Here is a 27876-nt window from a genome sequence, read left to right on the forward strand (position 1 = left end):
AGTTTACTTTACAAAAAAGCATGAAATGGGAAATATTCTTTGTCAAACCTGAAGGTAAGAGAGGTGGAAGCAAGTTTAGAAGGAGGACATAAAGCAAAGTCTATGTTTAATTGATTGTGTTGTAGATCAGTTGGAAAAAATTTGATGAATATAGAAACAGTACTACAGCTGATTCCAAGACCTATTTTGTAAGAAGCAAGGAAACTCTCAACTGTGCCGAAACCCGGGATTGAACCAGGGACCTTTAGATCTTCAGTCTAACGCTCGCCCAACTGAGCTATTTCGGCCTTATGATAGCTGGGGTCTTCATACTTTAATTTGAACCATTTAACAAAATAGATGCAGGACCTTGATTTTTAACCTCATATGGTAGAGATATGTTTTAAGGAGTCCTGTATCATTCCCCAGTTAACTGGTGCAATGGGTAAATAGCATTTTTGGGATCCAGGTTAGGTAGTTGTTTTTTTAACTCTGAATGGACTAGCACTATATTACCCAGATATATTTGGCATGAGTAGGTAAGCAATGTCATCTGACTACTGACATCTGTGTTCAAGGGGAAGTGGAATGTGATGCAGACAAGAGTTTACTTTACAAAAAAGGACGAAATGGGAAACATTCATAGTCAAACCTGAAGGCAAGATAGGTGGAAGAAAGTTTAAAAGGAGGACAGAAAGCAAAGTCTATGTTGAATTGATCATTTTGTAGATCAGTTGATCAAAATGTTGATAGAGAAAAAAGTACTACAGCTGATTCCAAGACTTATTTTGTGAGAAGCAAGGAACCTCTCAACAGTGCCGAAATCCGAGATTGAACCAGGGACCTTTAGATCTTCAGTCTAACGCTCTCCCAACTGAGCTATTTCGGCCTCCTGCTAGCTGTAGTCTTCATACTTTGATTTGAACCATTTAACAAAATAGATGCATGACCTGGATATTTGACCTTATAGGTTAGAGATATGGTTTAAGGAGTCCTGTATCATTCAGCAGTTAACTGGTGCAATGGGTAAATACTATTTTTGGGATCCAGGTTAGGTCATTTTTTTTTAACTCCGAATGGACTAGCACTGTATTACCCAGACGTACTTTGCCTCAGTAGGTAAGCAATGTCATCTGACCACAGACATCTGTGTTCAAGGGGAAGTGGAAGGTAATGCAGACCAGAGTTTACTTTACAAAAAAGCATGACATGGGAAACATTCATAGTCAAACCTGAAGGCAAGAGAGGTGGAAGCAAGTCTAGAAGGAGGACAGAAAGCAAAGTCTATGTTAAATTGATTGTGTTGTAGATCAGTTGGAATAAATTTGATGAATACAGAAAAAGGACTACAGCTGATTCCAAGACCTATTTTGTTAGAAGCAAAGAACGTCTCAACAGTGCCGAAACCCGGGATTGAACCAGGGACCTTTAGATCTTCAGTCTAACACTCTCCCAACTGAGCTATTTCAGCCTGCTGATATCTGTGGTCTTCATACTTTAATTTGAACCATTTAACAAAATAGATGCAGGACCTGGATTTTTAACCTCATATGGTAGAGATATGTTTTAAGGAGTCCTGTATCATTCCCCAGTTAACTGGTGCAATGGGTAAATAGCATTTTTGGGATCCAGGTTAGGTAGTTGTTTTTTTAACCTTGAATGGACTAGCACTATATTACCCAGATATATTTGGCATGAGTAGGTAAGCAATGTCATCTGACTACTGACATCTGTGTTCAAGGGGAAGTGGAATGTGATGCAGACAAGAGTTTACTTTACAAAAAAGGACGAAATGGGAAACATTCATAGTCAAACCTGAAGGCAAGATAGGTGGAAGAAAGTTTAAAAGGAGGACAGAAAGCAAAGTCTATGTTGAATTGATCATTTTGTAGATCAGTTGATAAAAATGTTGATAGAGAAAAACGTACTACAGCTGATTCCAAGACCTATTTTGTTAGAAGCAAGGAACCTCTCAACTGTGCCGATACCCGGGATTGAAACAGGGACATTTAGATCTTCAGTCTAACGCTCTCCCAACTGAGCTACTTCGGCCTGCTTACAGCTGTGGTCTTCATACTTTAATTTAAACCATTTAACAAAATAGATGCAGGACCTGGATTTTTAACCTCATATGGTAGAGATATGTTTTAACGAGTCCTGTATCATTCCGCAATTAACTGGTGCAATCGGTAAATAGCATTTTTGGGATCCAGGTTAGGTAGTTGTTTTTTTAACTCTGAATGGGCTAGCACTATATTACCCAGATATATTTGGCATGAGTAGGTAAGCAATGTTAGCTGACTACTGACATCTGTGTTCAAGGGGAAGTGGAAGGTAATGCAGACAAGAGTTTACTTTACAAAAAAGCATGAAATGGGAAATATTCATTGTCAAACCTGAAGGTAAGAGAGGTGGAAGCAAGTTTAGAAGGAGGACATAAAGCAAAGTCTATGTTAAATTGATTGTGTTGTAGATCAGTTGGAAAAAATTTGATGAATGGAGAAAAAGTACTACAGCTGATTCCAAGACCTATTTTGTTAGAAGCAAGGAACGTCTCGACTGTGCCCGAAACCCAGGATTGAAACAGGGACCTTTAGATTTTCAGTCTAACGCTCTCCCAACTGAGCTATTTCGGCCTTCTGATAGCTGGGGTCTTCATACTTTAATTTGAACCATTTAACAAAATAGATGCAGGACCTGGATTTTTAACCTCATATGGTAGAGATATGTTTTAAGGAGTACTGTATCATTCCCCAGTTAACTGGTGCAATGGGTAAATAGCATTTTTGGGATCCAGGTTAGGTAGTTGTTTTTTTAACTCTGAATGGACTAGCACTATATTACCCAGATATATTTGGCATGAGTAGGTAAGCAATGTCATCTGACTACTGACATCTGTGTTCAAGGGGAAGTGGAATGTGATGCAGACAAGAGTTTACTTTACAAAAAAGGACAAAATGGGAAACATTCATAGTCAAACCTGAAGGCAAGATAGGTGGAAGAAAGCTTAAAAGGAGGACAGAAAGCAAAGTCTATGTTGAATTGATCATTTTGTAGATCAGTTGATAAAAATGTTGATAGAGAAAAAAGTACTACAGCTGATTCCAAGACCTATTTTGTTAGAAGCAGGGAACCTCTCAACTGTGCCGAAACCCGGGATTGAACCAGGGACCTTTAGATCTTCAGTCTAACGCTCTCCCAACTGAGCTATTTCGGCCTCCTGCTAGCTGTAGTCTTCATACTTTGATTTGAACCATTTAACAAAATAGATGCATGACCTGGATATTTGACCTTATAGGTTAGAGATATGTTTTAAGGAGTCCTGTATCATTCAGCAGTTAACTGGTGCAATGGGTAAATACTATTTTTGGGATCCAGGTTAGGTCATTTTTTTTTTAACTCCGAATGGACTAGCACTATATTACCCAGACGTATTTTGCCTGAGTAGGTAAGCAATGTCATCTGACCACTGACATCTGTGTTCAAGGGGATATGGAAGGTAATGCAGACCAGAGTTTACTTTACAAAAAAGCATGACATGGGAAACATTCATAGTCAAACCTGAAGGCAAGAGAGGTGGAAGCAAGTCTAGAAGGAGGACAGAAAGCAAAGTCTATGTTAAATTGATTGTGTTGTAGATCAGTTGGAAAAAATTTGATGAATACAGAAAAAGGACTACAGCTGATTCCAAGACCTATTTTGTTAGAAGCAAAGAACCTCTCAACAGTGCCGAAACCCAGGATTGAACCAGGGACCTTTAGATCTTCAGTCTAACACTCTCCCAAATGAGCTATTTCGGCCTGCTGATGTCTGTGGTCTTCATACTTTAATTTGAACCATTTAACAAACTAGATGCAGGACCTGGATTTTTAACCTCATATGGTAGAGATATGTTTTAAGGAGTCCTGTATCATTCCCCAGTTAACTGGTGCAATGGGTAAATAGCATTTTTGGGATCCAGGTTAGGTAGTTGTTTTTTTAACTCTGAATGGACTAGCAGTATATTACCCAGATATATTTGGCATGAGTAGGTAAGCAATGTCATCTGACTACTGACATCTGTTTTCAAGGGGAAGTGGAATGTGATGCAGACAAGAGTTTACTTTACAAAAAAGGACGAAATGGGAAACATTCATAGTCAAACCTGAAGGCAAGATAGGTGGAAGAAAGTTTAAAAGGAGGACAGAAAGCAAAGTCTATGTTGAATTGATCATTTTGTAGATCAGTTGATAAAAATGTTGATAGAGAAAAAAGTACTACAGCTGATTCCAAGACCTATTTTGTTAGAAGCAAGGAACCTCTCAACTGTGGCGAAACCCGGGATTGAAACAGGGACCTTTAGATCTTCAGTCTAACGCTCTCCCAACTGACCTATTTCGGCCTACTTGTAGCTGTGGTCTTCATACTTTAATAAACCATTTAACAAAATAGATGCAGGACCTGGATTTTTAACCTCATATGGTAGAGATATGTTTTAATGAGTCCTGTATCATTCCCAATTAACTGGTGCAATGGGTAAACAGCATTTTTGGGATCCAGGTTAGGTAGTTGTTTTTTTAACTCTGAATGGGCTAGCACTATATTACCCAGATATATTATGCATGAGTAGGTAAGCAATGTCAGCTGACTACTGACATCTGTGTTCAAGGGGAAGTGGAAGGTAATGCAGACAAGAGTTTACTTTACAAAAAAGCATGAAATGGGAAATATTCATTGTCAAACCTGAAGGTAAGAGAGGTGGAAGCAAGTTTAGAAGGAGGACATAAAGCAAAGTCTATGTTAAATTGATTGTGTTGTAGATCAGTTGGAAAAAATTTGATGAATAGAGAAACAGTACTACAGCTGATTCCAAGACCTATTTTGTTAGAAGCAAGGAACCTCTCAACTGTGCCAAAACCTGGGATTGAACCAGGGACCTTTAGATCTTCAGTCTAACGCTCTCCCAACTGAGCTATTTCGGCCTTCTGATAGCTGGGGTCTTCATACTTTAATTTGAACCATTTAACAAAATAGATGCAGGACCTTGATTTTTAACCTCATATGGTAGAGATATGTTTTAAGGAGTCCTGTATCATTCCCCAGTTAACTGGTGCAATGGGTAAATAGCATTGTTGGGATCCAGGTTAGGTAGTTGTTTTTTTAACTCTGAATGGACTAGCACTATATTACCTAGATATATTTGGCATGAGTAGGTAAGCAATGTCATCTGACTACTGACATCTGTGTTCAAGGGGAAGTGGAATGTGATGCAGACAAGAGTTTACTTTACAAAAAAGGACGAAATGGGAAACATTCATTGTCAAACCTGAAGGCAAGATAGGTGGAAGAAAGTTTAAATGGAGGACAGAAAGCAAAGTCTATGTTGAATTGATCATTTTGTAGATCAGTTGATAAAAATATTGATAGAGAAAAAAGTACTACAGCTGATTCCAAGACCTATTTTGTTAGAAGCAAGGCACCTCTCAACTATGCCGAAACCCGGGATTGAACCAGGGACCTTTAGATCTTCAGTCTAACGCTCTCCCAACTGAGCTATTGCGGCCTGCTTATAGCTGTGGTCTTCATACTTTAATTTAAACCATTTAACAAAATAGATGCAGGACCTGGATTTTTAACCTCATATGGTAGAGATATGTTTTAAGGAGTCCTGTATCATTCCGCAATTAACTGGTGCAATGAGCAAATAGCATTTTTGGGATCCAGGTTAGGTAGTTGTTTTTTTAACTGTGAATGGACTAGCACTATATTACCCAGATATATTTGGCATGAGTAGGTAAGCAATGTCATCTGACTACTGACATCTGTGTTCAAGGGGAAGTGGAAGGTAATGCAGACAAGAGTTTACTTTACAAAAAAGCATGAAATGGGAAATATTCATTGTCAAACCTGAAGGTAAGAGAGGTGGAAGCAAGTTTAGAAGGAGGACATAAAGCAAAGTCTATGTTAAATTGATTGTGTTGTAGATCAGTTGGAAAAAAATTGATGAATAGAGAAAAAGTACTACAGCTGATTCCAAGACCTATTTTGTTAGAAGCAAGGAACCTCTCAACTGTGCCGAAACCCGGGATTGAACCAGGGACCTTTAGATCTTCAGTCTAACGCTCTCCCAACTGAGCTATTTCGGCCTGCTTATAGCTGTGGTCTTCATACTTTAATTTAAACCATTTAACAAAATAGATGCAGGACCTGGATTTTTAACCTCATATGGTAGAGATATGTTTTAAGGAGTCCTGTATCATTCCGCAATTAACTGGTGCAATGGGTAAATAGCATTTTTGGGATCCAGGTTAGGTAGTTGTTTTTTTAACTCTGAATGGGCTAGCACTATATTACCCAGATATATTTGGCATGAGTAGGTAAGCAATGTCATCTGACTACTGACATCTGTGTTCAAGGGGAAGTGGAATGTGATGCAGACAAGAGTTTACTTTACAAAAAAGGACGAAATGGGAAACATTCATAGTCAAACCTGAAGGCCAGATAGGTGGAAGAAAGTTTAAAAGGAGGACAGAAAGCAAAGTCTATGTTGAATTGATCATTTTGTAGATCAGTTGATAAAAATGTTGCTAGAGAAAAAAGAACTACAGCTGATTCCAAGACTTATTTTGTGAGAAGCAAGGAACCTCTCAACAGTGCCGAAACCCGGGATTGAACCAGGGACCTTTACATCTTCAGTCTAACGCTCTCCCAACTGAGCTATTTCGGCCTCCTGCTAGCTGTAGTCTTCATACTTTGATTTGAACCATTTAACAAAATAGATGCATGACCTGGATATTTGACCTTATAGGTTAGAGATATGTTTTAAGGAGTCCTGTATCATTCAGCAGTTAACTGGTGCAATGGGTAAATACTATTTTTGGGATCCAGGTTAGGTCATTTTTTTTTTAACTCCGAATGGACTAGCACTATATTACCCAGACGTATTTTGCCTGAGTAGGTAAGCAATGTCATCTGACCACTGACATCTGTGTTCAAGGGGAAATGGAAGGTAATGCAGACCAGAGTTTACTTTACAAAAAAGCATGACATGGGAAACATTCATAGTCAAACCTGAAGGCAAGAGAGGTGGAAGCAAGTCTAGAAGGAGGACAGAAAGCAAAGTCTATGTTAAATTGATTGTGTTGTAGATCAGTTGGAAAAAATTTGATGAATACAGAAAAAGGACTACAGCTGATTCCAAGACCTATTTTGTTAGAAGCAAAGAACCTCTCAACAGTGCCAAAACCCGGGATTGAACCAGGGACCTTTAGATCTTCAGTCTAACACTCTCCCAAATGAGCTATTTCGGCCTGCTGATGTCTGTGGTCTTCATACTTTAATTTGAACCATTTAACAAACTAGATGCAGGACCTGGATTTTTAACCTCATATGGTAGAGATATGTTTTAAGGAGTCCTGTATCATTCCCCAGTTAACTGGTGCAATGGGTAAATAGCATTTTTGGGATCCAGGTTAGGTAGTTGTTTTTTTAACTCTGAATGGACTAGCAGTATATTACCCAGATATATTTGACATGAGTAGGTAAGCAATGTCATCTGACTACTGACATCTGTGTTCAAGGGGAAGTGGAATGTGATGCAGACAAGAGTTTACTTTACAAAAAAGGACGAAATGGGAAACATTCATAGTCAAACCTGAAGGCAAGATAGGTGGTAGCAAGTTTAAAAGGAGGACAGAAAGCAAAGTCTATGTTGAATTGATCATTTTGTAGATCAGTTGATAAAGAAAAAAGTACTACAGCTGATTCCAAGACCTATTTTGTTAGAAGCAAGGAACCTCTCAACTGTGCCGAAACCCAAGATTGAACCAGGGACCTTTAGATCTTCAGTCTAACGCTCTCCCAACTGAGCTATTTCGGCCTGCTTATAGCTGTGGTCTTCATACTTTAATTTAAACCATTTAACAAAATAGATGCAGGACCTGGATTTTTAACCTCATATGGTAGAGATATGTTTTTAGGAGTCCTGTATCATTCCGCAATTAACTGGTGCAATGGGTAAATAGCATTTTTGGGATCCAGGTTAGGTAGTTGTTTTTTTAACTCTGAATGGACTAGCACTATATTACCCAGATATATTTGGCATGAGTAGGTAAGCAATGTCATCTGACTACTGACAGCTGTGTTCAAGGGGAAGTGGAAGGTAATGCAGACAAGAGTTTACTTTACAAAAAAGCATGAAATGGGAAATATTCATTGTCAAACCTGAAGGTAAGAGGGTGGAAGCAAGTTTAGAAGGAGGACATAAAGCAAAGTCTATGTTAAATTGATTGTGTTGTAGATCAGTTGGAACAAATTTGATGAATAGAGAAAAAGTACTACAGCTGATTCCAAGACCTATTTTGTAGAAACAAGGAACCTCTCAACTGTGCCGAAACCCGGGATTGAACCAGGGACCTTTAGATCTTCAGTCTAACGCTCTCCCAACTGAGCTATTTCAGCCTGCTTATAGCTGTGGTCTTCATACTTTAATTTAAACCATTTAACAAAATAGATGCAGGACCTGGATTTTTAACCTCATATGGTAGAGATATGTTTTAAGGAGTCCTGTATCATTCCGCAGTTAACTGGTGCAATGGGTAAATAGCATTTTTGGGATCCAGGTTAGGTAGTTGTTTTTTTAACTCTGAATGGACTAGCACTATATTACCCAGATATATTTGGCATGAGTAGGTAAGCAATGTCATCTGACTACTGACATCTGTGTTCAAGGGGAAGTGGAAGGTAATGCAGACAAGAGTTTACTTTACAAAAAAGCATGAAATGGGAAATATTCTTTGTCAAACCTGAAGGTAAGAGAGGTGGAAGCAAGTTTAGAAGGAGGACATAAAGCAAAGTCTATGTTTAATTGATTGTGTTGTAGATCAGTTGGAAAAAATTTGATGAATATAGAAACAGTACTACAGCTGATTCCAAGACCTATTTTGTAAGAAGCAAGGAAACTCTCAACTGTGCCGAAACCCGGGATTGAACCAGGGACCTTTAGATCTTCAGTCTAACGCTCGCCCAACTGAGCTATTTCGGCCTTATGATAGCTGGGGTCTTCATACTTTAATTTGAACCATTTAACAAAATAGATGCAGGACCTTGATTTTTAACCTCATATGGTAGAGATATGTTTTAAGGAGTCCTGTATCATTCCCCAGTTAACTGGTGCAATGGGTAAATAGCATTTTTGGGATCCAGGTTAGGTAGTTGTTTTTTTAACTCTGAATGGACTAGCACTATATTACCCAGATATATTTGGCATGAGTAGGTAAGCAATGTCATCTGACTACTGACATCTGTGTTCAAGGGGAAGTGGAATGTGATGCAGACAAGAGTTTACTTTACAAAAAAGGACGAAATGGGAAACATTCATAGTCAAACCTGAAGGCAAGATAGGTGGAAGAAAGTTTAAAAGGAGGACAGAAAGCAAAGTCTATGTTGAATTGATCATTTTGTAGATCAGTTGATAAAAATGTTGATAGAGAAAAAAGTACTACAGCTGATTCCAAGACTTATTTTGTGAGAAGCAAGGAACCTCTCAACAGTGCCGAAATCCGAGATTGAACCAGGGACCTTTAGATCTTCAGTCTAACGCTCTCCCAACTGAGCTATTTCGGCCTCCTGCTAGCTGTAGTCTTCATACTTTGATTTGAACCATTTAACAAAATAGATGCATGACCTGGATATTTGACCTTATAGGTTAGAGATATGGTTTAAGGAGTCCTGTATCATTCAGCAGTTAACTGGTGCAATGGGTAAATACTATTTTTGGGATCCAGGTTAGGTCATTTTTTTTTAACTCCGAATGGACTAGCACTATATTACCCAGACGTACTTTGCCTCAGTAGGTAAGCAATGTCATCTGACCACAGACATCTGTGTTCAAGGGGAAGTGGAAGGTAATGCAGACCAGAGTTTACTTTACAAAAAAGCATGACATGGGAAACATTCATAGTCAAACCTGAAGGCAAGAGAGGTGGAAGCAAGTCTAGAAGGAGGACAGAAAGCAAAGTCTATGTTAAATTGATTGTGTTGTAGATCAGTTGGAATAAATTTGATGAATACAGAAAAAGGACTACAGCTGATTCCAAGACCTATTTTGTTAGAAGCAAAGAACGTCTCAACAGTGCCGAAACCCGGGATTGAACCAGGGACCTTTAGATCTTCAGTCTAACACTCTCCCAACTGAGCTATTTCAGCCTGCTGATATCTGTGGTCTTCATACTTTAATTTGAACCATTTAACAAAATAGATGCAGGACCTGGATTTTTAACCTCATATGGTAGAGATATGTTTTAAGGAGTCCTGTATCATTCCCCAGTTAACTGGTGCAATGGGTAAATAGCATTTTTGGGATCCAGGTTAGGTAGTTGTTTTTTTAACCTTGAATGGACTAGCACTATATTACCCAGATATATTTGGCATGAGTAGGTAAGCAATGTCATCTGACTACTGACATCTGTGTTCAAGGGGAAGTGGAATGTGATGCAGACAAGAGTTTACTTTACAAAAAAGGACGAAATGGGAAACATTCATAGTCAAACCTGAAGGCAAGATAGGTGGAAGAAAGTTTAAAAGGAGGACAGAAAGCAAAGTCTATGTTGAATTGATCATTTTGTAGATCAGTTGATAAAAATGTTGATAGAGAAAAACGTACTACAGCTGATTCCAAGACCTATTTTGTTAGAAGCAAGGAACCTCTCAACTGTGCCGATACCCGGGATTGAAACAGGGACATTTAGATCTTCAGTCTAACGCTCTCCCAACTGAGCTACTTCGGCCTGCTTACAGCTGTGGTCTTCATACTTTAATTTAAACCATTTAACAAAATAGATGCAGGACCTGGATTTTTAACCTCATATGGTAGAGATATGTTTTAACGAGTCCTGTATCATTCCGCAATTAACTGGTGCAATCGGTAAATAGCATTTTTGGGATCCAGGTTAGGTAGTTGTTTTTTTAACTCTGAATGGACTAGCACTATATTACCCAGATATATTTGGCATGAGTAGGTAAGCAATGTTAGCTGACTACTGACATCTGTGTTCAAGGGGAAGTGGAAGGTAATGCAGACAAGAGTTTACTTTACAAAAAAGCATGAAATGGGAAATATTCATTGTCAAACCTGAAGGTAAGAGAGGTGGAAGCAAGTTTAGAAGGAGGACATAAAGCAAAGTCTATGTTAAATTGATTGTGTTGTAGATCAGTTGGAAAAAATTTGATGAATGGAGAAAAAGTACTACAGCTGATTCCAAGACCTATTTTGTTAGAAGCAAGGAACGTCTCGACTGTGCCCGAAACCCAGGATTGAAACAGGGACCTTTAGATTTTCAGTCTAACGCTCTCCCAACTGAGCTATTTCGGCCTTCTGATAGCTGGGGTCTTCATACTTTAATTTGAACCATTTAACAAAATAGATGCAGGACCTGGATTTTTAACCTCATATGGTAGAGATATGTTTTAAGGAGTACTGTATCATTCCCCAGTTAACTGGTGCAATGGGTAAATAGCATTTTTGGGATCCAGGTTAGGTAGTTGTTTTTTTAACTCTGAATGGACTAGCACTATATTACCCAGATATATTTGGCATGAGTAGGTAAGCAATGTCATCTGACTACTGACATCTGTGTTCAAGGGGAAGTGGAATGTGATGCAGACAAGAGTTTACTTTACAAAAAAGGACGAAATGGGAAACATTCATAGTCAAACCTGAAGGCAAGATAGGTGGAAGAAAGCTTAAAAGGAGGACAGAAAGCAAAGTCTATGTTGAATTGATCATTTTGTAGATCAGTTGATAAAAATGTTGATAGAGAAAAAAGTACTACAGCTGATTCCAAGACCTATTTTGTTAGAAGCAGGGAACCTCTCAACTGTGCCGAAACCCGGGATTGAACCAGGGACCTTTAGATCTTCAGTCTAACGCTCTCCCAACTGAGCTATTTCGGCCTCCTGCTAGCTGTAGTCTTCATACTTTGATTTGAACCATTTAACAAAATAGATGCATGACCTGGATATTTGACCTTATAGGTTAGAGATATGTTTTAAGGAGTCCTGTATCATTCAGCAGTTAACTGGTGCAATGGGTAAATACTATTTTTGGGATCCAGGTTAGGTCATTTTTTTTTTAACTCCGAATGGACTAGCACTATATTACCCAGACGTATTTTGCCTGAGTAGGTAAGCAATGTCATCTGACCACTGACATCTGTGTTCAAGGGGATGTGGAAGGTAATGCAGACCAGAGTTTACTTTACAAAAAAGCATGACATGGGAAACATTCATAGTCAAACCTGAAGGCAAGAGAGGTGGAAGCAAGTCTAGAAGGAGGACAGAAAGCAAAGTCTATGTTAAATTGATTGTGTTGTAGATCAGTTGGAAAAAATTTGATGAATACAGAAAAAGGACTACAGCTGATTCCAAGACCTATTTTGTTAGAAGCAAAGAACCTCTCAACAGTGCCGAAACCCAGGATTGAACCAGGGACCTTTAGATCTTCAGTCTAACACTCTCCCAAATGAGCTATTTCGGCCTGCTGATGTCTGTGGTCTTCATACTTTAATTTGAACCATTTAACAAACTAGATGCAGGACCTGGATTTTTAACCTCATATGGTAGAGATATGTTTTAAGGAGTCCTGTATCATTCCCCAGTTAACTGGTGCAATGGGTAAATAGCATTTTTGGGATCCAGGTTAGGTAGTTGTTTTTTTAACTCTGAATGGACTAGCAGTATATTACCCAGATATATTTGGCATGAGTAGGTAAGCAATGTCATCTGACTACTGACATCTGTTTTCAAGGGGAAGTGGAATGTGATGCAGACAAGAGTTTACTTTACAAAAAAGGACGAAATGGGAAACATTCATAGTCAAACCTGAAGGCAAGATAGGTGGAAGAAAGTTTAAAAGGAGGACAGAAAGCAAAGTCTATGTTGAATTGATCATTTTGTAGATCAGTTGATAAAAATGTTGATAGAGAAAAAAGTACTACAGCTGATTCCAAGACCTATTTTGTTAGAAGCAAGGAACCTCTCAACTGTGGCGAAACCCGGGATTGAAACAGGGACCTTTAGATCTTCAGTCTAACGCTCTCCCAACTGACCTATTTCGGCCTACTTGTAGCTGTGGTCTTCATACTTTAATAAACCATTTAACAAAATAGATGCAGGACCTGGATTTTTAACCTCATATGGTAGAGATATGTTTTAATGAGTCCTGTATCATTCCCAATTAACTGGTGCAATGGGTAAACAGCATTTTTGGGATCCAGGTTAGGTAGTTGTTTTTTTAACTCTGAATGGGCTAGCACTATATTACCCAGATATATTATGCATGAGTAGGTAAGCAATGTCAGCTGACTACTGACATCTGTGTTCAAGGGGAAGTGGAAGGTAATGCAGACAAGAGTTTACTTTACAAAAAAGCATGAAATGGGAAATATTCATTGTCAAACCTGAAGGTAAGAGAGGTGGAAGCAAGTTTAGAAGGAGGACATAAAGCAAAGTCTATGTTAAATTGATTGTGTTGTAGATCAGTTGGAAAAAATTTGATGAATAGAGAAACAGTACTACAGCTGATTCCAAGACCTATTTTGTTAGAAGCAAGGAACCTCTCAACTGTGCCAAAACCTGGGATTGAACCAGGGACCTTTAGATCTTCAGTCTAACGCTCTCCCAACTGAGCTATTTCGGCCTTCTGATAGCTGGGGTCTTCATACTTTAATTTGAACCATTTAACAAAATAGATGCAGGACCTGGATTTTTAACCTCATATGGTAGAGATATGTTTTAAGGAGTCCTGTATCATTCCCCAGTTAACTGGTGCAATGGGTAAATAGCATTGTTGGGATCCAGGTTAGGTAGTTGTTTTTTTAACTCTGAATGGACTAGCACTATATTACCTAGATATATTTGGCATGAGTAGGTAAGCAATGTCATCTGACTACTGACATCTGTGTTCAAGGGGAAGTGGAATGTGATGCAGACAAGAGTTTACTTTACAAAAAAGGACGAAATGGGAAACATTCATTGTCAAACCTGAAGGCAAGATAGGTGGAAGAAAGTTTAAATGGAGGACAGAAAGCAAAGTCTATGTTGAATTGATCATTTTGTAGATCAGTTGATAAAAATATTGATAGAGAAAAAAGTACTACAGCTGATTCCAAGACCTATTTTGTTAGAAGCAAGGCACCTCTCAACTGTGCCGAAACCCGGGATTGAACCAGGGACCTTTAGATCTTCAGTCTAACGCTCTCCCAACTGAGCTATTGCGGCCTGCTTATAGCTGTGGTCTTCATACTTTAATTTAAACCATTTAACAAAATAGATGCAGGACCTGGATTTTTAACCTCATATGGTAGAGATATGTTTTAAGGAGTCCTGTATCATTCCGCAATTAACTGGTGCAATGAGCAAATAGCATTTTTGGGATCCAGGTTAGGTAGTTGTTTTTTTAACTCTGAATGGACTAGCACTATATTACCCAGATATATTTGGCATGAGTATGTAAGCAATGTCATCTGACTACTGACATCTGTGTTCAAGGGGAAGTGGAAGGTAATGCAGACAAGAGTTTACTTTACAAAAAAGCATGAAATGGGAAATATTCATTGTCAAACCTGAAGGTAAGAGAGGTGGAAGCAAGTTTAGAAGGAGGACATAAAGCAAAGTCTATGTTAAATTGATTGTGTTGTAGATCAGTTGGAAAAAATTTGATGAATAGAGAAAAAGTACTACAGCTGATTCCAAGACATATTTTGTTAGAAGCAAGGAACCTCTCAACTGTGCCGAAACCCAGGATTGAACCAGGGACCTTTAGATCTTCAGTCTGACGCTCTCCCAACTGAGCTATTCCGGCCTGCTTATAGCTGTGGTCTTCATACTTTAATTTAAACCATTTAACAAAATAGATGCAAGACCTGGATTTTTAACCTCATATGGTAGAGATATGTTTTAAGGAGTCCTGTATCATTCCGCAATTAACTGGTGCAATGGGTAAATAGCATTTTTTGGATCCAGGTTAGGTAGTTGTTTTTTTAACTGTGAATGGACTAGCACTATATTACCCAGATATATTTGGCATGAGTAGGTAAGCAATGTCATCTGACTACTGACATCTGTGTTCAAGGGGAAGTGGAAGGTAATGCAGACAAGAGTTTACTTTACAAAAAAGCATGAAATGGGAAATATTAATTGTCAAACCTGAAGGTAAGAGAGGTGGAAGCAAGTTTAGAAGGAGGACATAAAGCAAAGTCTATGTTAAATTGATTGTGTTGTAGATCAGTTGGAAAAAAATTGATGAATAGAGAAAAAGTACTACAGCTGATTCCAAGGCCTATTTTGTTAGAAGCAAGGAACCTCTCAACTGTGCCGAAACCCGGGATTGAACCAGGGACCTTTAGATCTTCAGTCTAACGCTCTCCCAACTGAGCTATTTCGGCCTGCTTATAGCTGTGGTCTTCATACTTTAATTTAAACCATTTAACAAAATAGATGCAGGACCTGGATTTTTAACCTCATATGGTAGAGATATGTTTTAAGGAGTACTGTATCATTCCGCAATTAACTGGTACAATGGGTAAATAGCATTTTTTGGATCCAGGTTAGGTAGTTGTTTTTTTAACTCTGAATGGACTAGCACTATATTACCCAGATATATTTGGCATGAGTAGGTAAGCAATGTCATCTGACTACTGACATCTGTGTTCAAGGGGAAGTGGAAGGTAATGCAGACAAGAGTTTACTTTACAAAAAAGCATGAAATGGGAAATATTAATTGTCAAACCTGAAGGTAAGAGAGGTGGAAGCAAGTTTAGAAGGAGGACAGAAAGCAAAGTCTATGTTGAATTGATCATTTTGTAGATCAGTTGATAAAGAAAAAAGTACTACAGCTGATTCCAAGACCTATTTTGTTAGAAGCAAGGAACCTCTCAACTGTGCCGAAACCCGGGATTGAACCAGGGACCTTTAGATCTTCAGTCTAACACTCTCCCAACTGAGCTATTGCGACCTGCTTATAGCGGTGGTCTTCATACTTTAATTTAAACCATTTAACAAAATAGATGCAGGACCTGGATTTTTAACCTCATATGGTAGAGATATGTTTTAAGGAGTCCTGTATCATTCCGCAATTAACTGGTGCAATGGGCACATAGCATTTTTGGGATCCAGGTTAGGTAGTTGTTTTTTTAACTCTGAATGGACTAGCACTATATTACCCAGATATATTTGGCATGAGTAGGTAAGCAATGTCATCTGACTACTGACATCTGTGTTCAAGGGGAAGTGGAAGGTAATGCAGACAAGAGTTTACTTTACAAAAAAGCATGAAATGGGAAATATTAATTGTCAAACCTGAAGGTAAGAGAGGTGGAAGCAAGTTTAGAAGGAGGACATAAAGCAAAGTCTATGTTAAATTGATTGTGTTGTAGATCAGTTGGAAAAAATTTGATGAATAGAGAAAAAGTACTACAGCTGATTCCAAGACCTATTTTGTTAGAAGCAAGGAACCTCTCAACTGTGCCGAAACCCGGGATTGAACCAGGGACCTTTAGATCTTCAGTCTAACGCTCTCCCAACTGAGCTATTTCGGCCTTCTGATAGCTGTGGTCTTCATACTTTAATTTGAACCATTTAACAAAATAGATGCAGGACCTGGATTTTTAACCTCATGTGGTAGAGATATGTTTTAAGGAGTCCTGTATCATTCCCCAGTTAACTGGTGCAATGGGTAAAAAGCATTTTTGGGATCCAGGTTAGGTAGTTGTTTTTTTAACTCTGAATGGACTAGCACTATATTACCTAGATATATTTGGCATGAGTAGGTAAGCAATGTCATCTGACTACTGACATCTGTGTTCAAGGGGAAGTGGATTGTGATGCAGACAAGAGTTTACTTTACAAAAAAGGACGAAATGGGAAACATTCATTGTCAAACCTGAAGGCAAGATAGGTGGAAGAAAGTTTAAAAGGAGGACAGAAAGCAAAGTCTATGTTGAATTGATCATTTTGTAGATCAGTTGATAAAAATGTTGATAGAGAAAAAAGTACTACAGCTGATTCCAAGACCTATTTTGTTAGAAGCAAGGCACCTCTCAACTGTGCCGAAACCCAGGATTGAACCAGGGACCTTTAGATCTTCAGTCTAACGCTCTCCCAACTGAGCTATTTCGGCCTGCTTATAGCTGTGGTCTTCATACTTTAATTTAAACCATTTAACAAAATAGATGCAGGACCTGGATTTTTAACCTCATATGGTAGAGATATGTTTTAAGGAGTCCTGTATCATTCCGCAATTAACTGGTGCAATGGGCACATAGCATTTTTGGGATCCAGGTTAGGTAGTTGTTTTTTTAACTCTGAATGGACTAGCACTATATTACCCAGATATATTTGGCATGAGTAGGTAAGCAATGTCATCTGACTACTGACATCTGTGTTCAAGGGGAAGTGGAAGGTAATGCAGACAAGAGTTTACTTTACAAAAAAGCATGAAATGGGAAATATTAATTGTCAAACCTGAAGGTAAGAGAGGTGGAAGCAAGTTTAGAAGGAGGACATAAAGCAAAGTCTATGTTAAATTGATTGTGTTGTAGATCAGTTGGAAAAAATTTGATGAATAGAGAAAAAGTACTACAGCTGATTCCAAGACCTATTTTGTTAGAAGCAAGGAACCTCTCAACTGTGCCGAAACCCGGGATTGAACCAGGGACCTTTAGATCTTCAGTCTAACGCTCTCCCAACTGAGCTATTTCGGCCTGCTTATAGCTGTGGTCTTCATACTTTAATTTAAACCATTTAACAAAATAGATGCAGGACCTGGATTTTTAACCTCATATGGTAGAGATATGTTTTAAGGAGTCCTGTATCATTCCGCAATTAACTGGTACAATGGGTAAATAGCATTTTTTGGATCCAGGTTAGGTAGTTGTTTTTTTAACTGTGAATAGACTAGCACTATATTACCCAGATATATTTGGCATGAGTAGGTAAGCAATGTCATCTGACTACTGACATCTGTGTTCAAGGGGAGGTGGAAGGTAATGCAGACAAGAGTTTACTTTACAAAAAAGCATGAAATGGGAAATATTCATTGTCAAACCTGAAGGTAAGAGAGGTGGAAGCAAGTTTAGAAGGAGGACATAAAGCAAAGTCTATGTTAAATTGATTGTGTTGTAGATCAGTTGGAAAAAATTTGATGAATAGAGAAAAAGTACTACAGCTGATTCCAAGACCTATTTTGTTAGAAGCAAGGAACATCTCAACTGTGCCGAAACCCGGGATTGAACCAGGGACCTTTAAATCTTCAGTCTAACGCTCTCCCAACTGAGCTATTTCGGCCTTCTGATAGCTGGGGTCTTCATACTTTAATTTGAACCATTTAACAAAATAGATGCAGGACCTGGATTTTTAACCTCATATGGTAGAGATATGTTTTAAGGAGTCCTGTATCATTCCCCAGTTAACTGGTGCAATTGGTAAATAGCATTTTTGGGATCCAGGTTAGGTAGTTGTGTTTTTTAACTCTGAATGGACTAGCACTATATTACCTAGATATATTTGGCATGAGTAGGTAAGCAATGTCATCTGACTACTGACATCTGTGTTCAAGGGGAAGTGGAATGTGATGCAGACAAGAGTTTACTTTACAAAAAAGGACGAAATGGGAAACATTCATTGTCAAACCTGAAGGCTAGATAGGTGGAAGAAAGTTTAAAAGGAGGACAGAAAGCAAAGTCTATGTTGAATTGATCATTTTGTAGATCAGTTGATAAAAATGTTGATAGAGAAAAAAGTACTACAGCTGATTCCAAGACCTATTTTGTTAGAAACAAGGAACCTCTCAACTGTGCCGAAACCCGGGATTGAACCAGGGACCTTTAGATCTTCAGTCTAACGCTCTCCCAACTGAGCTATTGCGGCCTGCTTATAGCTGTGGTCTTCATACTTTAATTTAAACCATTTAACAAAATAGATGCAGGACCTGGATTTTTAACCTCATATGGTAGAGATATGTTTTAAGGAGTCCTGTATCATTCCGCAATTAACTGGTGCAATGAGCAAATAGCATTTTTGGGATCCAGGTTAGGTAGTTGTTTTTTTTTAACTCTGAATGGACTAGCACTATATTACCCAGATATATTTGGCATGAGTAGGTAAGCAATGTCATCTGACTACTGACATCTGTGTTCAAGGGGAAGTGGAAGGTAATGCAGACAAGAGTTTACTTTACAAAAAAGCATGAAATGGGAAATATTCATTGTCAAACCTGAAGGTAAGAGAGGTGGAAGCAAGTTTAGAAGGAGGACATAAAGCAAAGTCTATGTTAAATTGATTGTGTTGTAGATCAGTTGGAAAAAATTTGATGAATAGAGAAAAAGTACTACAGCTGATTCCAAGACCTATTTTGTTAGAAGCAAGGAACCTCTCAACTGTGCCGAAACCCGGGATTGAACCAGGGACCTTTAGATCTTCAGTCTAACGCTCTCCCAACTGAGCTATTTCGGCCTGCTTATAGCTGTGGTCTTCATACTTTAATTTAAACCATTTAACAAAATAGATGCAGGACCTGGATTTTTAACCTCATATGGTAGAGATATGTTTTAAGGAGTCCTGTATCATTCCGCAATTAACTGGTACAATGGGTAAATAGCATTTTTTGGATCCAGGTTAGGTAGCTGTTTTTTTAACTGTGAATGGACTAGCACTATATTACCCAGATATATTTGGCATGAGTAGGTAAGCAATGTCATCTGACTACTGACATCTGTGTTCAAGGGGAAGTGGAAGGTAATGCAGACAAGAGTTTACTTTACAAAAAAGCATGAAATGGGAAATATTCATTGTCAAACCTGAAGGTAAGAGAGGTGGAAGCAAGTTTAGAAGGAGGACATAAAGCAAAGTCTATGTTAAATTGATTTTGTTGTAGATCAGTTGGAAAAAATTTGATGAATAGAGAAAAAGTACTACAGCTGATTCCAAGACCTATTTTGTTAGAAGCAAGGAACCTCTCAACTGTGCAGAAACCCGGGATTGAACAAGGGACCTTTAGATCTTCAGTCTAACGCTCTCCCAACTGAGCTATTTCGGCCTTCTCATAGCTGGGGTCTTCATACTTTAATTTGAACCATTTAACAAAATAGATGCAGGACCTGGATTTTTAACCTCATATGGTAGAGATATGTTTTAAGGAGTCCTGTATCATTCCCCAGTTAACTGGTGCAATGGGTAAATAGCATTTTTGGGATCCAGGTTAGGTAGTTGTGTTTTTTAACTCTGAATGGACTAGCACTATATTACCTAGATATATTTGGCATGAGTAGGTAAGCAATGTCATCTGACTACTGACATCTGTGTTCAAGGGGAAGTGGAATGTGATGCAGACAAGAGTTTACTTTACAAAAAAGGACGAAATGGGAAACATTCATTGTCAAACCTGAAGGCAAGATAGGTGGAAGAAAGTTTAAAAGGAGGACAGAAAGCAAAGTCTATGTTGAATTGATCATTTTGTAGATCAGTTGATAAAAATGTTGATAGAGAAAAAAGTACTACAGCTGATTCCAAGACCTATTTTGTTAGAAGCAAGGAACCTCTCAACTGTGCCGAAACCCGGGATTGAACCAGGGACCTTTAGATCTTCAGTCTAACGCTCTCCCAACTGAGCTATTGCGGCCTGCTTATAGCTGTGGTCTTCATACTTTAATTTAAACCATTTAACAAAATAGATGCAGGACCTGGATTTTTAACCTCATATGGTAGAGATATGTTTTAAGGAGTCCTGTATCATTCCGCAATTAACTGGTGCAATGAGCAAATAGCATTTTTGGGATCCAGGTTAGGTAGTTGTTTTTTTAACTCTGAATGGACTAGCACTATCTTACCCAGATATATTTGGCATGAGTAGGTAAGCAATGTCATCTGACTACTGACATCTGTGTTCAAGGGGAAGTGGAAGGTAATGCAGACAAGAGTTTACTTTACAAAAAAGCATGAAATGGGAAATATTCATTGTCAAACCTGAAGGTAAGAGAGGTGGAAGCAAGTTTAGAAGGAGGACATAAAGCAAAGTCTATGTTAAATTGATTGTGTTGTAGATCAGTTGGAAAAAATTTGATGAATAGAGAAAAAGTACTACAGCTGATTCCAAGACCTATTTTGTTAGAAGCAAGGAACCTCTCAACTGTGCCGAAACCCGGGATTGAACCAGGGACCTTTAGAACTTCAGTCTGACGCTCTCCCAACTGAGCTATTTCAGCCTGCTTATAGCTGTGGTCTTCATACTTTAATTTAAACCATTTAACAAAATAGATGCAGGACCTGGATTTTTAACCTCATATGGTAGAGATATGTTTTAAGGAGTCCTGTATCATTCCGCAATTAACTGGTGCAATGGGTAAATAGCATTTTTTGGATCCAGGTTAGGTAGTTGTTTTTTTAACTGTGAATGGACTAGCACTATATTACCCAGATATATTTGGCATGAGTAGGTAAGCAATGTCATCTGACTACTGACATCTGTGTTCAAGGGGAAGTGGAAGGTAATGCAGACAAGAGTTTACTTTACAAAAAAGCATGAAATGGGAAATATTCATTGTCAAACCTGAAGGCAAGATAGGTGGAAGAAAGTTTAAAAGGAGGACAGAAAGAAAAGTCTATGTTGAATTGATCATTTCGTAGATCAGTTGATAAAAATGTTGATAGAGAAAAAAGTACTACAGCTGATTCCAAGACCTATTTTGTTAGAAGCAAGGAACCTCTCAACTGTGCTGAAACCCGGGATTGAACCAGGGACCTTTAGATCTTCAATCTAACGCTCTTCCAACTTAGCTTTTTCGGCCTGCTTATAGCTGTGGTCTTCATACTTTAATTTAAACCATTTAACAAAATAGATGCAGGACCTGGATTTTTAACCTCATATGGTAGAGATATGTTTTAAGGAGTCCTGTATCATTCCGCAATTAACTGGTGCAATGGGTAAATAGCATTTTTGGGATCCAGGTTAGGTAGTTGTTTTTTTAACTCTGAATGGACTAGCACTATATTACCCAGATATATTTGGCATGAGTAGGTAAGCAATGTCATCTGACTACTGACATCTGTGTTCAAGGGGAAGTGGAAGGTAATGCAGACAAGAGTTTACTTTACAAAAAAGCATGAAATGGGAAATATTCATTGTCAAACCTGAAGGTAAGAGAGGTGGAAGCAAGTTTAGAAGGAGAATATAAAGCAAAGTCTATGTTAAATTGATTGTGTTGTAGATCAGTTGGAAAAAATTTGATGAATAGAGAAAAAGTACTACAGCTGATTCCAAAACCTATTTTGTTAGAAGCAAGGAACCTCTCAACTGTGCCGAAACCCGGGATTGAACCAGGGACCTTTAGATCTTCAGTCTAACGCTCTCCCAACTGAGCTATTTCGGCCTTCTGATAGCTGGGGTCTTCATACTTTAATTTGAACCATTTAACAAAATAGATGCAGGACCTGGATTTTTAACCTCATATGGTAGAGATATGTTTGGAGGAGTCCTGTATCATTCCCCAGTTAACTGGTGCAATGGGTAAATAGCATTTTTGGGATCCAGGTTAGGTAGTTGTGTTTTTTAACTCTGAATGGACTAGCACTATATTACCTAGATATATTTGGCATGAGTAGGTAAGCAATGTCATCTGACTACTGACATCTGTGTTCAAGGGGAAGTGGAATGTGATGCAGACAAGAGTTTACTTTACAAAAAAGGACGAAATGGGAAACATTCATTGTCAAACCTGAAGGCAAGATAGGTGGAAGAAAGTTTAAAAGGAGGACAGAAAGCAAAGTCTATGTTGAATTGATCATTTTGTAGATCAGTTGATAAAAATGTTGATAGAGAAAAAAGTACTACAGCTGATTCCAAGACCTATTTTGTTAGAAGCCAGGAACCTCTCAACTGTGCCGAAACCCGGGATTGAACCAGGGACCTTTAGATCTTCAGTCTAATGCTCTCCCAACTGAGCTATTGCGGCCTGCTTATAGCTGTGGTCTTCATACTTTAATTTAAACCATTTAACAAAATAGATGCAGGACCTGGATTTTTAACCTCATATGGTAGAGATATGTTTTAAGGAGTCCTGTATCATTCCGCAATTAACTGGTGCAATGAGCAAATAGCATTTTTGGGATCCAGGTTAGGTAGTTGTTTTTTTAACTCTGAATGGACTAGCACTATATTACCCAGATATATTTGGCATGAGTAGGTAAGCAATGTCATTTGACTACTGACATCTGTGTTCAAGGGGAAGTGGAAGGTAATGCAGACAAGAGTTTACTTTACAAAAAAGCATGAAATGGGAAAAATTTATTGTCATACCTGAAGGTAAGAGAGGTGGAAGCAAGTTTAGAAGGAGGACATAAAGCAAAGTCTATGTTAAATTGATTGTGTTGTAGATCAGTTGGAAAAAATTTGATGAATAGAGAAAAAGTACTACAGCTGATTCCAAGACCTATTTTGTTAGAAGCAAGGAACCTCTCAACTGTGCCGAAACCCGGGATTGAACCAGGGACCTTTAGAACTTCAGTCTGACGCTCTCCCAACTGAGCTATTTCGGCCTGCTTATAGCTGTGGTCTTCATACTTTAATTTAAACCATTTAACAAAATAGATGCAGGACCTGGATTTTTAACCTCATATGGTAGAGATATGTTTTAAGGAGTCCTGTATCATTCCGCAATTAACTGGTGCAATGGGTAAATAGCATTTTTTGGATCCAGGTTAGGTAGTTGTTTTTTTAACTGTGAATGGACTAGCACTATATTACCCAGATATATTTGGCATGAGTAGGTAAGCAATGTCATCTGACTACTGACATCTGTGTTCAAGGGGAGGTGGAAGGTAATGCAGACAAGAGTTTACTTTACAAAAAAGCATGAAATGGGAAATATTCATTGTCAAACCTGAAGGTAAGAGAGGTGGAAGCAAGTTTAGAAGGAGGACATAAAGCAAAGTCTATGTTAAATTGATTGTGTTGTAGATCAGTTGGAAAAAATTTGATGAATAGAGAAAAAGTACTACAGCTGATTCCAAGACCTATTTTGTTAGAAGCAAGGAACATCTCAACTGTGCCGAAACCCGGGATTGAACCAGGGACCTTTAAATCTTCAGTCTAACGCTCTCCCAACTGAGCTATTTCGGCCTTCTGATAGCTGGGGTCTTCATACTTTAATTTGAACCATTTAACAAAATAGATGCAGGACCTGGATTTTTAACCTCATATGGTAGAGATATGTTTTAAGGAGTCCTGTATCATTCCCCAGTTAACTGGTGCAATTGGTAAATAGCATTTTTGGGATCCAGGTTAGGTAGTTGTGTTTTTTAACTCTGAATGGACTAGCACTATATTACCTAGATATATTTGGCATGAGTAGATAAGCAATGTCATCTGACTACTGACATCTGTGTTCAAGGGGAAGTGGAATGTGATGCAGACAAGAGTTTACTTTACAAAAAAGGACGAAATGGGAAACATTCATTGTCAAACCTGAAGGCAAGATAGGTGGAAGAAAGTTTAAAAGGAGGACAGAAAGCAAAGTCTATGTTGAATTGATCATTTTGTAGATCAGTTGATAAAAATGTTGATAGAGAAAAAAGTACTACAGCTGATTCCAAGACCTATTTTGTTAGAAACAAGGAACCTCTCAACTGTGCCGAAACCCGGGATTGAACCAGGGACCTTTAGATCTTCAGTCTAACGCTCTCCCAACTGAGCTATTGCGGCCTGCTTATAGCTGTGGTCTTCATACTTTAATTTAAACCATTTAACAAAATAGATGCAGGACCTGGATTTTTAACCTCATATGGTAGAGATATGTTTTAAGGAGTCCTGTATCATTCCGCAATTAACTGGTGCAATGAGCAAATAGCATTTTTGGGATCCAGGTTAGGTAGTTGGTTTTTTTTAACTCTGAATGGACTAGCACTATATTACCCAGATATATTTGGCATGAGTAGGTAAGCAATGTCATCTGACTACTGACATCTGTGTTCAAGGGGAAGTGGAAGGTAATGCAGACAAGAGTTTACTTTACAAAAAAGCATGAAATGGGAAATATTCATTGTCAAACCTGAAGGTAAGAGAGGTGGAAGCAAGTTTAGAAGGAGGACATAAAGCAAAGTCTATGTTAAATTGATTGTGTTGTAGATCAGTTGGAAAAAATTTGATGAATAGAGAAAAAGTACTACAGCTGATTCCAAGACCTATTTTGTTAGAAGCAAGGAACCTCTCAACTGTGCCGAAACCCGGGATTGAACCAGGGACCTTTAGATCTTCAGTCTAACGCTCTCCCAACTGAGCTATTTCGGCCTGCTTATAGCTGTGGTCTTCATACTTTAATTTAAACCATTTAACAAAATAGATGCAGGACCTGGATTTTTAACCTCATATGGTAGAGATATGTTTTAAGGAGTCCTGTATCATTCCGCAATTAACTGGTACAATGGGTAAATAGCATTTTTTGGATCCAGGTTAGGTAGTTGTTTTTTTAACTCTGAATGGACTAGCACTATATTACCCAGATATATTTGGCATGAGTAGGTAAGCAATGTCATCTGACTACTGACATCTGTGTTCAAGGGGAAGTGGAAGGTAATGCAGACAAGAGTTTACTTTACAAAAAAGCATGAAATGGGAAATATTCATTGTCAAACCTGAAGGTAAGAGAGGTGGAAGCAAGTTTAGAAGGAGGACATAAAGCAAAGTCTATGTTAAATTGATCATTTTGTAGATCAGTTGATAAAAATGTTAATAGAGAAAAAAGTACTACAGCTGATTCCAAGACCTATTTTGTTAGAAGCAAGGAACAACTCAACTGTGCCGAAACCCAGGATTGAACCAGGGACCTTTAGATCTTCAGTCCAACACTCTCCCAACTGAGATATTGCGGCCTGCTTACAGCTGTGGTCTTCATACTTTAATTTAAACCATTTAACAAAATAGATGCAGGACCTGGATTTTTAACCTCATATGGTAGAGATATGTTTTAAGGAGTCCTGTATCATTCCGCAATTAACTGGTGCAATGGGCAAATAGCATTTTTGGGATCCAGGTTAGGTAGTTGTTTTTTTTACTCTGAATGTACTAGCACTATATTACCCAGATATATTTGGCATGAGTAGGTAAGCAATGTCATCTGACTACTGACATCTGTGTTCAAGGGGAAGTGGAAGGTAATGCAGACAAGAGTTTACTTTACAAAAAAGCATGAAATGGGAAATATTCATTGTCAAACCTGAAGGTAAGAGAGGTGGAAGCAAGTCTAGAAGGAGGACAGAAAGCAAAGTCTATGTTAAATTGATTGTGTTGTAGATCAGTTAAAAAAAATTTGATGAATACAGAAAAAGGACTACAGCTGATTCCAAGACCTATTTTGTTAGAAGCGAAGAACCTCTCAACTGTGCCGAAACCCGGGATTGAACCAGGGACCTTTAGATCTTCAGTCTAACACTCTGCCAACTGAGCAATTTCAGCCTGCTGATATCTGTGGTCTTCATACTTTAATTTGAACCATTTAACAAAATAGATGCAGGACCTGGATTTTTAACCTCATATGGTAGAGATATGTTTTAAGGAGTCCTGCATCATTCCGCAATTAACTGGTGCAATGGGTAAATAGCATTTTTGGGATCCAGGTTAGGTAGTTGTTTTTTTAACTCTGAATGGACTAGCACTATATTACCCAGATATATTTGGCATGAGTAGGTAAGCAATGTCATCTGACTACTGACATCTGTGTTCAAGGGGAAGTGGAAGGTAATGCAGACAAGAGTTTACTTTACAAAAAAGCATGAAATGGGAAATATTCATTGTCAAACCTGAAGGTAAGAGAGGTGGAAGCAAGTTTAGAAGGAGGACATAAAGCAAAGTCTATGTTAAATTGATTGTGTTGTAGATCAGTTGGAAAAAATTTGATGAATAGAGAAAAAGAACTACAGCTGATTCCAAGACCTATTTTGTTAGAAGCAAGGAACCTCTCAACTGTGCCGAAACCCAGGATTGAACCAGGGACCTTTAGATCTTCAGTCTAACGCTCTCCCAACTGAGCTATTTCGGCCTTCTGATAGCTGGGGTCTTCATACTTTAATTTGAACCATTTAACAAAATAGATGCAGGACCTGGATTTTTAACCTCATATGGTAGAGATATGTTTTAAGGAGTCCTGTATCATTCCCCAGTTAACTGGTGCAATGGGTAAATAGCATTTTTGGGATCCAGGTTAGGTAGTTGTTTTTTTAACTCTGAATGGACTAGCACTATATTACCCAGATATATTTGGCATGAGTAGGTAAGCAATGTCATCTGACTACTGACATCTGTTTTCAAGGGGAAGTGGAATGTGATGCAGACAAGAGTTTACTTTACAAAAAAGGACGAAATGGAAAACATTCATAGTCAAACCTGAAGGCAAGATAGGTGGAAGAAAGTTTAAAAGGAGGACAGAAAGCAAAGTCTATGTTGAATTGATCATTTTGTAGATCAGTTGATAAAAATGTTAATAGAGAAAAAAGTACAACAGCTTATTCCAAGACCTATTTTGTTAGAAGCAAGGAACCTCTCAACTGTGCCGAAACCCGGGATTGAACCAGGGAACTTTAGATCTTCAGTCCAACACTCTCCCAACTGAGATATTGCGGCCTGCTTACAGCTGTGGTCTTCATACTTTAATTTAAACCATTTAACAAAATAGATGCAGGACCTGGATTTTTAACCTCATATGGTAGAGATATGTTTTAAGGAGTCCTGTATCATTCCGCAATTAACTGGTGCAATGGGCAAATAGCATTTTTGGGATCCAGGTTAGGTAGTTGTTTTTTTAACTCTGAATGTACTAGCACTATATTACCCAGATATATTTCGCATGAGTAGGTAAGCAATGTCATCTGACTACT

General features: G+C 38.3%; 11 non-coding genes across 11 annotated transcripts; all 11 read right to left on the minus strand.

The window, feature by feature from the left end:
- Window positions 1–3123: 3123 nt before the first annotated feature.
- Window positions 3124–3196, minus strand: TRNAF-GAA (transfer RNA phenylalanine (anticodon GAA)). The gene has a single exon. It is a non-coding gene; the product is annotated as a tRNA-Phe (tRNA).
- Window positions 3197–4867: 1671 nt separating this feature from the next.
- On the minus strand, window positions 4868–4940 carry TRNAF-GAA (transfer RNA phenylalanine (anticodon GAA)). Its single transcript has one exon. It is a non-coding gene; the product is annotated as a tRNA-Phe (tRNA).
- A 1091-nt stretch (window positions 4941–6031) lies between these two features.
- Window positions 6032–6104, minus strand: TRNAF-GAA (transfer RNA phenylalanine (anticodon GAA)). The gene has a single exon. It is a non-coding gene; the product is annotated as a tRNA-Phe (tRNA).
- A 5733-nt stretch (window positions 6105–11837) lies between these two features.
- TRNAF-GAA (transfer RNA phenylalanine (anticodon GAA)) lies at window positions 11838–11910 on the minus strand. The gene has a single exon. It is a non-coding gene; the product is annotated as a tRNA-Phe (tRNA).
- A 1671-nt stretch (window positions 11911–13581) lies between these two features.
- On the minus strand, window positions 13582–13654 carry TRNAF-GAA (transfer RNA phenylalanine (anticodon GAA)). The gene has a single exon. It is a non-coding gene; the product is annotated as a tRNA-Phe (tRNA).
- A 1674-nt stretch (window positions 13655–15328) lies between these two features.
- TRNAF-GAA (transfer RNA phenylalanine (anticodon GAA)) lies at window positions 15329–15401 on the minus strand. Its single transcript has one exon. It is a non-coding gene; the product is annotated as a tRNA-Phe (tRNA).
- A 1079-nt stretch (window positions 15402–16480) lies between these two features.
- TRNAF-GAA (transfer RNA phenylalanine (anticodon GAA)) lies at window positions 16481–16553 on the minus strand. The gene has a single exon. It is a non-coding gene; the product is annotated as a tRNA-Phe (tRNA).
- Window positions 16554–17644: 1091 nt separating this feature from the next.
- On the minus strand, window positions 17645–17717 carry TRNAF-GAA (transfer RNA phenylalanine (anticodon GAA)). The gene has a single exon. It is a non-coding gene; the product is annotated as a tRNA-Phe (tRNA).
- A 1677-nt stretch (window positions 17718–19394) lies between these two features.
- On the minus strand, window positions 19395–19467 carry TRNAF-GAA (transfer RNA phenylalanine (anticodon GAA)). Its single transcript has one exon. It is a non-coding gene; the product is annotated as a tRNA-Phe (tRNA).
- A 2839-nt stretch (window positions 19468–22306) lies between these two features.
- On the minus strand, window positions 22307–22379 carry TRNAF-GAA (transfer RNA phenylalanine (anticodon GAA)). The gene has a single exon. It is a non-coding gene; the product is annotated as a tRNA-Phe (tRNA).
- A 2842-nt stretch (window positions 22380–25221) lies between these two features.
- Window positions 25222–25294, minus strand: TRNAF-GAA (transfer RNA phenylalanine (anticodon GAA)). The gene has a single exon. It is a non-coding gene; the product is annotated as a tRNA-Phe (tRNA).
- Between the last annotated feature and the right edge of the window lie 2582 nt (window positions 25295–27876).

Source organism: Lissotriton vulgaris, chromosome 8 (assembly GCF_964263255.1).
Source record: "Lissotriton vulgaris chromosome 8, aLisVul1.2, whole genome shotgun sequence".
NCBI lineage: Eukaryota > Metazoa > Chordata > Amphibia > Caudata > Salamandridae > Lissotriton > Lissotriton vulgaris.